The following is a 9,188-nucleotide window of genomic DNA, read 5'->3' on the forward strand; positions in this document are numbered from 1 at the left end:
TTCATTGTATAAGTAGACACCAAAAACGCAACACGCGGGGTACACGCTCCACAAAATGCCACTTTTTAGTTTTCCCGGCCGCAATACACAGAACAGACTGCCAAGCGGCCAGCGTGAAGTTGCTGCCGATCGAACTCTGTGGTTATATTCAAAGTCTAACGCGACTGGAAGACAATTTTTTAGGAAATTCAAGCGTTTGTAGTGGGGAATCAATGACCCATGGCGATTTGAACAGACCGTCAATCAAAAGTTTGCATAAACTCTGTTTGTAGGATTAGCAAAATGTGACAAAAGGTTGAGATCAGTTTGTGTTATTAATGTTATAGAAATCAAACATTACACTGGCCATGTGTTTGACTGGGAGGAGAACTCCCCTAATGCAAGAACCTGGGATTGAAAAGTGCGGCTTTAATAATTGAACTCTTGCCTGCTTATGTTATTATTAGGAAAAGCTACGCTTTCTGCATTCTCTCACATCTCATTGTCTTCGGTGCCCTTGGTATGAGCACAGTTGCTCGTGGTTCGATACACGGCAGCTGCTGTGTAATATGTATTCATGCGTACCACACAGCGGCCATCGTGTATCGAACCACAAGCGACTGTGGTGCCCAGGTACCCAAATTTCGTGAATGCGGTCCTATTTACCCTTACTATAGAAGAGGATCATTGTGTCTACTCACCCCTGAACATTTTACAGCTTACTTTTAGGGTATCTGTATCTCTCTTTGAGGTAGCTCTCCACATTTACTGGGGTATTTATGTCCAAAAACGCGGAATTTGTTTTTTCCCTTAAAAGTATTCCTGTAATATTGATCTTCATGTAGGAAGAATATCATGGTCTGAAAGTTTCTGTTTCTGGCTGAAATTTTGCGATAAAAATTTACAAGAGGAACAGATGCACGTTTTTGCGTTTGAGACTACCGATAAGTCTTGATAGGCAAGGGATTGAGCTAAGCGGCAGCGCCACTGTACTGTCGCATGCACTTGGACAACATCTGCTGTGAAAATCCATTGACACCTACCGTAACTGCGTCATCGTCACTGATCGTGTGTATGCGTAGCGATCAGGCGCAGAACGGTGGATCGTACGTTTATTGTCACGTGTGAACACGTGAGCATATGTCGCAGCGATGTCTGTCTGTCTGTGTGTGTGTCTGTCTGTCTGTCTGTCTGTCTGTCTGTCTGTCTGTCTGTCGTTGGTCCATTTTCTCAAAAACGGCTGAACGTATTTCAGTCAAATTTGGTAGACATCTTCAGAATTCAAATGGCTAGAACTGAAAAGGTTTTGGGGGCGTGGCTTGGATATTAATGAAGTTATGAAAGTTTTAATTTTTCTGTTACGCCGCGTATGACAAGTGAAAACAATCGACTGTTTGAGGGCGCTGTGAAATGTGCTTGTCCAGGTTGGCTACAGCTGGATAGCTCTGGTTTCAACCACGGTCCCTCCGTGTTTCAACCTCGTATTGAACATTAAAAATATGATATTTTATTACTCATTCAACTCACTATTCAAGATAAAATATCGTTTAGCAAATTAGCTTTATCCTTGGTAATTGATTGTTTCCCTCGCTGCTCGATCGCCAGAAATGAGTACATACGTTCTCTACCTAGCCTCATGGCATGGAAGTGCTGATGAATAATAACTTTGGGTCAAAGGTATTGAAGTGTCCAATCAGGTTCGTGCACAGAGTCCAAGGCCATGACCTACTTCATGTACTTCTGCACTGTTTTGATTTTGCTTCGCCAAGAACCGTGTTCGTCATTGTCCATAGAAGTATGTTTGCTCTCCTTTGAGGTTGTTTGTGAAACAAATTCCGGGATAGGCCTTGGAATGCATACGATCGGCATCGCGGCAGTGCATGTAGCTAGCCCTACGAGTATGACGAGAGTGTCCGGCTTTGGCTACGCCGCCTCCCACCTCCGGTAGGCGGCGTAGCCAAAGCCGGACACTGTCGCCATACTCGTAGGGCTATGCATGTAGCGTACCATGCTTGTGTAACTGCCGAGCTCAACGTGCATTCACGGTTGATACTCGTGTACAATCATGATGTGTTCAATTCTGATGAAGATTCATAAGTCTTACTTTTGCAGTCTTTTTTCCGTACGATAATCCCGACAATACGTGTTACTGTTAGACGAGGTGGCCATTTTTTGCTCACGTGTGAACACGTGAGCATATGTCGCAGCGATGTCTGTCTGTCTGTGTGTCTGTCTGTCTGTTGGTCCATTTTCTCAAAAACGGCTGAACGTATTTCAGTCAAATTTGGTAGACATCTTCAGAATTCAAATGGCTAGAACTGAAAAGGTTTTGGTGGGCGTGGCTTGGATATTAATGAAGTTATGAAAGTTTTAATTTTTCTGTTACGCCGCGTATGACAAGTGAAAACAATCGACTGTTTGAGGGCGCTGTGAAATGTGCTTGTCCAGGTTGGCTACAGCTGGATAGCCCTGCGTACGATGCTGTGTGTTCCGCTACAGCTAATAGCCCCGCTCACCACAGCCCTGCAAAGACCCGTACGTAGAGTTGGTGACTTCAAATCCATTTTTGGACTTGACGTAAAAAGCCAAATTACTGCCGAAATTCAGCGTTCTTGGGCCCAAGTCGTATCCCTGCCTACCTCAGCTACTCGATCGCTTCCAAAAATGCCAGTCTTTTATTCTTTTTTCGTAAATAACCGTCGATGTCGGCAACTCTCTCGCTAGCCCTGCGTACGTACGCAGTGTACGCTGTGCATTTCCTGTGTGCGTTCCTATAACACAGCGTACAATGCGTACGTACGCAGGGCTAGCAGAGAGTTGCCGACATCGACGGTTATTTACGAAAAAAGAATAAAAGACTGGCATTTTTGGAAGCGATCGAGTAGCTGAGGTAGGCAGGGATACGACTTGGCCCAAGAACGCTGAATTTCGGCAGTAATTTGGCTTTTTACGTCAAGTCCAAAAATGGATTTGAAGTCACCAACTCTACGTACGGGTCTTTGCAGGGCTGTGGTGAGCGGGGCTATTAGCTGTAGCGGAACACACAGCATCGTACGCAGGGCTAACAGCTGGATAGCTCTGGTTTCAACCACGGTCCCTCCGTGTTTCAACCTCGTATTGAACATTAAAAATATGATATTTTATTACTCATTCAACTCACTATTCAAGATAAAATATCGTTTAGCAAATTAGCTTTATCCTTGGTAATTGATTGTTTCCCTCGCTGCTCGATCGCCAGAAATGAGTACATACGTTCTCTACCTTGCCTCATGGCATGGAAGTGCTGATGAATAATAACTTTGGGTCAAAGGTATTGAAGTGTCCAATCAGGTTCGTGCACAGAGTCCAAGGCCATGACCTACTTCATGTACTTCTGCACTGTTTTGATTTTGCTTCGCCAAGAAACGTGTTCGTCATTGTCCATAGAAGTATGTTTGCTCTCCTTTGAGGTTGTTTGTGAAACAAATTCCGGGATAGGCCTTGGAATGCATACGATCGGCATCGCGGCAGTGCATGTAGCTAGCCCTACGAGTATGACGAGAGTGTCCGGCTTTGGCTACGCCGCCTCCCACCTCCGGTAGGCGGCGTAGCCAAAGCCGGACACAGTCGCCATACTCGTAGGGCTATGCATGTAGCGTACCATGCTTGTGTAACTGCCGAGCTCAACGTGCATTCACGGTTGATACTCGTGTACAATCATGATGTGTTCAATTCTGATGAAGATTCATAAGTCTTACTTTTGCAGTCTTTTTTCCGTACGATAATCCCGACAATACGTGTTACTGTTAGACGAGGTGCCATTTTATGATAAGTTTCAATACTGCACAGCTACATAGCGTCACTATCGTGTGATCGAGGTACAGCGTTGTTGAACGGGATACAGAAACTCTGCAGAGGGAGAAACGATCGTTGACATGAACAGTCAATGTACTTCAGCACGTAGTCCGCAGATAGCGGATCGAGAAAATAAACGTGTCCCAGTAAATAACGGAATATTTATGTACATTAACTCGATATTAATCAAATTTCCAGCTCATCGCAAAAAAATGTATTGCAAAGATTAATTTGTCACTGACAAATACTGCACTGTATGGAAAAACAGTCTGTAGAATTGTTCAACTTCAAGTGGTATTACCCGAGACAAACACTTGTGTTGTCAATTTTGATTTCATTTCATAAACTTCATACTTCATCGAGTATCGTGTATTTCAGCCTTTGTGAAGCCATTTTATTGATATTTTCAATTTTGTCTTGGCTTTGTTGTGGAACATGTTGAATTGTCTCCGTGGACATGTAGGCAAAAGTGTGACGGGGTCGAAGTGACTTGGGTACCTGGGGCCGACCAAAACCAGTGTGAATTACTGGGGTCAAAGCGGACAGCGGCCGGGATGACGTGTTCCCCAAGCGAGCTACCTTCAGAAGTCTGTTTCATCGCAAAAAACGTCAACTTTTAAAACCCGTCATTTATTTACTGATGTTATTCTCAGCATCACAAACATATACGCCTCTGCTATGTATCACAGCAAATAGTTATATTTGAGCGCCCCGTAAATGGGATCCTCGTTTTTTTTGCGAACCCGGAAGTGTGTCTTGCTCAATGCATTTCCTACCCATAGCGAGGGAAACTGCCCGCGTTCCCATGCTCCCATGCACCCTTTTTCAATGCCAGTGCAACGCCATCTGTGCAAAATTTGTGGTGGTATGCTCCCGTGTGATGGAAAACCTCTGTGACGTAGTTGACTTTGGACTTCGATTTCGTAAATGTGATGTCCATGCAGTGAGTTTGGGTTGGCGCGCTTATAATGCAATCTTCGCCAGCCTGCGGTCCGATATCCCGCATTTATAGCGATATTTATCTGTTTTGACTTGACCAAAGTTGGCAAAACTTGCTATGTACATTAAAGATACTATGACAAAGTTGGCAAAACTTGCTATGTACATTAAAGATACTATGATACAAGATTATTGAAAGTCATTTGACATTTTTTTCAGCCAATGCCCAATATGCATATTTAATGAACCTTCCAAATTAGGGATATATACTGGCATTTACTTGATAAAATTTGGCGAAACATGCTGTGTACATTGATCATTATACCAGGTTATAACAGTATTGAAAGTCATTTTGCATTTTCATGTCAGCTAATTCATAATTTGCATAAATAGCTAACAAGCTTTCACGGTTTGGCATATAGAGCTTGAAGGACTTGACCAAAGGTAATTACACATGCTATATTGTGATACAATGACAGTACTCAAAGAAATTAATTATTTTTATTTCAGCTAATTACATATTTGAATACTTAATGACCTTTAGAATTGATCTGTGGTGAAATTCATTGTGTTGATCATAACACTTTAAATGTAGCAAAGCATGTAGCAAAGGTTCAAATTTACATATAATGCAATATATAATGAAACACGTGAGCAATTTCAGTTCATATCTGGTTCTCATAGGGGTGGCCGCTCCCAAAAGATGGCAACTTCTGAGTATTAGTGACACAACGAGGCCAGACGTGACATTTTTGACAATTTTATTTCAGGTTAGTACGGATCACAAATAGCAGCATATATCGAGTGTTACAATCTACAGCATGAGTAATGGCAGGACCTGTAGTTATTATCAAATAAAAGTGATAAAAAGTCACGGTCAAGTTCGCTTGTCCATGGATGTAAAAAATAGATCTATTTTTTACATCCATGGCTTGTCAGAGATCGCCCGCTCCGCATTGACGCCTATGACGTTTTGTGACGTAGAGAGACCGTGTTTCAATGATCATCGAGGCAGACAGTGGTTTTGACCAGAATCCTAAGACTATATTTGGCAGCGTAATCGAGTCAGACGAGTCGTGTCGGCAAGCCATGTATTTGTAGTTGCTTTTCAACATACCAAATGTTTTATTTGAGACACTTTTGCGCGTTTGAAAAAGCACCCGGAGCAGTGGTGGGAGAATCTCCGGCCGTCCCGTATACATAAATGTAGACTCTCCACAGTCGCTGTGCCTTGTTTTGTGCGCGCCCACGATGGGCCTGCATGCATTCGAAGGCTACGCTATGCAGCGCGAGCACGCGCTGCCAGACACAGCGACTGTCAGTTTTTGCAAGTATATGAATATTCATAAGGGTAGTGACGTCAAAAGAAAAACCTATCTAACTGAGCGGAGAGAATATGTACTAGTAGCTGGTAGACTTATATACGCGGTATGTTTTATTTTTCATTTTAATTTTATTTGGCTATGCTACTTGCATTTGTATTTGATTAACGGAAGTGTGGAGTTCTATAAAGTACCCGGATCAGGCAGAAATCCGACCGGTCGCTTGCAAGAACGTCCAGACCCAAGGATTCGCGTCGCGTCTCTGAAGGGCGCGCGCGTGTTCCAACAGGGAAGAACGTGAATCGCAGGGTCTCTGCCAGACTAACATAAATGGTACGTTCCACTAGAGGCCACATAGCGACGGCGAATTCATTAATTAAGGGCGGAGCCACCCTTTAAAAGGACGCGAAGCTATGGCGGCGTTCACTGTGTAAGTGGACACCAAACAGGTAACACACGGGCCACGTTTAGTTTTCCCCGGCGCAGCAAAAACGCAGACAGACTGCCAAGCGGTCAGCGAGAAGTTGCTGCCGATCGAACTCTGTGGTTATATTCAAAGTCTAACGCGACTGGAAGACAATTTTTTAGGAAATTCGAGCGTTTGTGGTGGGGAATTTATGACCGTTGGCGATTTGAACCGACCGTCAATCAAACACTTGTATAAACTCTGTTTGCAGGATTAGCAAAAGGTGACAAAAGGTTGAGATCAGTTAGAAATCAAACATCGTACTGGCCAAGTGTTTGATTGGTAAGGGAACTCTACTAATGCGAGAACCTGGGATTGAAAATGCGGCTTTAATACAGCGACGTACCCGTACATGTTTAGCATCCAAGGCAGGGACAGAAACAGCATCGTGAAAGGAAAGGAAAACGAAAAAGGGGTCATCGAAAGTCAAAAACAACCACATCGATGTCCACGAGCGTAAAAGATAGCCTGAGAATGTCCGACAAAGGATTATACTACAGCCAAACTTTAACGCCCGTGGGCGATTACGTTGAGAACATTTGAACGATACCGATGACACGGTCTTGGGACAGCCCTCGAAAATATGACGTTCTTGTCTTAATGTTCAAGTTTTCTCAAATTCTCTCCCTTGACTTTGTTGCCGCTGACTGGCATTTGGCTATGTCAGCCAAAATGACTCGAGAAACGGTCTTCACCTCAGAAATGTCGTAAAGAGCGAAGGCAAACTATTGTCTTAGAAACGCTCGGAGTTGAGTAGTGAGTGTTAATCTGTTTTCAAGGCGCGTGAAGTTCGAAAAAATAGCAGCTGACTGAATCACAGCATGGAGGTCTTTTTTACCCTCATGATCACAGACACTGCCAATCTATATCTACATATAAATGTAGGTTCTTTTAGTTGTGGTGTCAACCGATTTTCAATTCGCTATGTCACTCATTATCGGGATCGCTCAATCAGAACCTTCCGCGGCTATGAACCCTTTCCGAGATCGAATGCTGACATAAAATTATATTTACGCTTGTGTCGACGGCATCGAGATGCCGTAGCAGTCCCGACAGTTAGGTCGAACAGTTAATACTCTCTCTACATCTTACAGCTAATCCGTCATATATATGTGCCTCCTCAAGTTTATTTAGTTATCAGTCACTGTGTACATTGTGCTCTGAGAGGGGACATCGCTCCCGAAAATCGCTCTTTTTAGCCTTATTTTAACCGCTGGCACAAGACCAGTAATTAATTTCCCATAGGCCACCACAGTAGCGTTGAGCTCGATTTTCCTATTTAAAAATATTCAGCGGCACGAATCCTCTTAACAGGTGTAAGGTCAATGTCAGCTTGACTACTGATTAATTTTTCGTGTGGGCCAGTCCACGGAAATTTTGAGATAGCGATGAAAATAGCGCCCTTAGTGGTGTTTTGGACAAAATTCTGGCTTATTGTTATGATTTCTATTAGCCCTAGAACTCCTCATATTACCACCAAATGCTTCAGCCATTATTCACAATAGTCTGCATTTTGATTCAGGCAGAAAAATATCTTTACAAAAATTCTGACGTTGAAGTTCAAACTAAACAAGCATCCATGCAGATATCGAAACTTCAAGGTCTGCACTATTTTTCTTCCGAACTATCTTCCTGGGTAACGAACCCAAAAGTGAATTAGTGGGCTTGTGCCCGCTGACACTGATTTCAATGAGTGAAAATACTGTTTTGGCTAAAACGTTGATAGCACTATCTTGTTTTGGTGTTTTATCTGTCGAGTAAATTGTTTATGGCCATTCATAAAGCAAAAACCGAACCAATTTACTAAATCGCCCTTTTCTCAGTTCGGCATTTTGTCACTTTGCAGCACGCTCAAAAGAGTTTAACTCGAGAACGCGTGAACGGAAGTCCACCAGATTTTCACAGATGTTTGTCGAATAGGTTGTCTCTAAAACCGTGTCTCAGTTTTTAATGTAGGTCTTTAGAGTCAAGTTATCGCTGCTTAATTAGACGGCATTGTGAGACTAATCGGTTGATAAACTTTGATTCAGCACTGTGAAAAAACTAAGGCTTTTTTCAAAAATCTGAGACACGGTTTTGTAGCCAGTATTCTGAAGTGCAATTACTCGTTGACACCTAGACAATAGCCCCTTCCACTCTGACTTAAACTTTTTTACGTCAGTTTACCCAATTTCTTTACACTTTCACTAAAATCTTCATGAAAATTCATCGCCCATTAATTTTCTTGATCAAACAAAAAAAATCATAGAAATAGCTTTCAGGTGATATATAATACTTGGGTAGAAATACACAACTTGATGGCAAACTTCACGTTTGAAAAGAGGTCGTCGCAAAGGTTGAAAGCTTAAATATCATATAGATTGGTGAAAAATATTGACAAAGCGTTAAGACGTCTACAAGGGAGCCCCGGCCACAGTCACTTGTGTTTAGATACACGGCGATGTCCGCTGTGGTAGGCATTAGTAGAGTAGCTAATGAATACCACAAGCAGCCGTTTTTTATTGACTGTTGCCCCGGCGGCAGTCAAAGTTCAAGATAATGTTTATAGTCCCGCTGACAAAGTCCTGGAGACGTATACTATTCGTCCGTGCGTCTGTCAGTCCACGCAGATATCTCAGACATACCCTGAGCCAATTCCTTTCAAACTA

The sequence above is a fragment of the Ptychodera flava genome, chromosome 5, assembly GCF_041260155.1.
Source record: "Ptychodera flava strain L36383 chromosome 5, AS_Pfla_20210202, whole genome shotgun sequence".
Classification (NCBI taxonomy): Eukaryota; Metazoa; Hemichordata; class Enteropneusta; family Ptychoderidae; genus Ptychodera; species Ptychodera flava.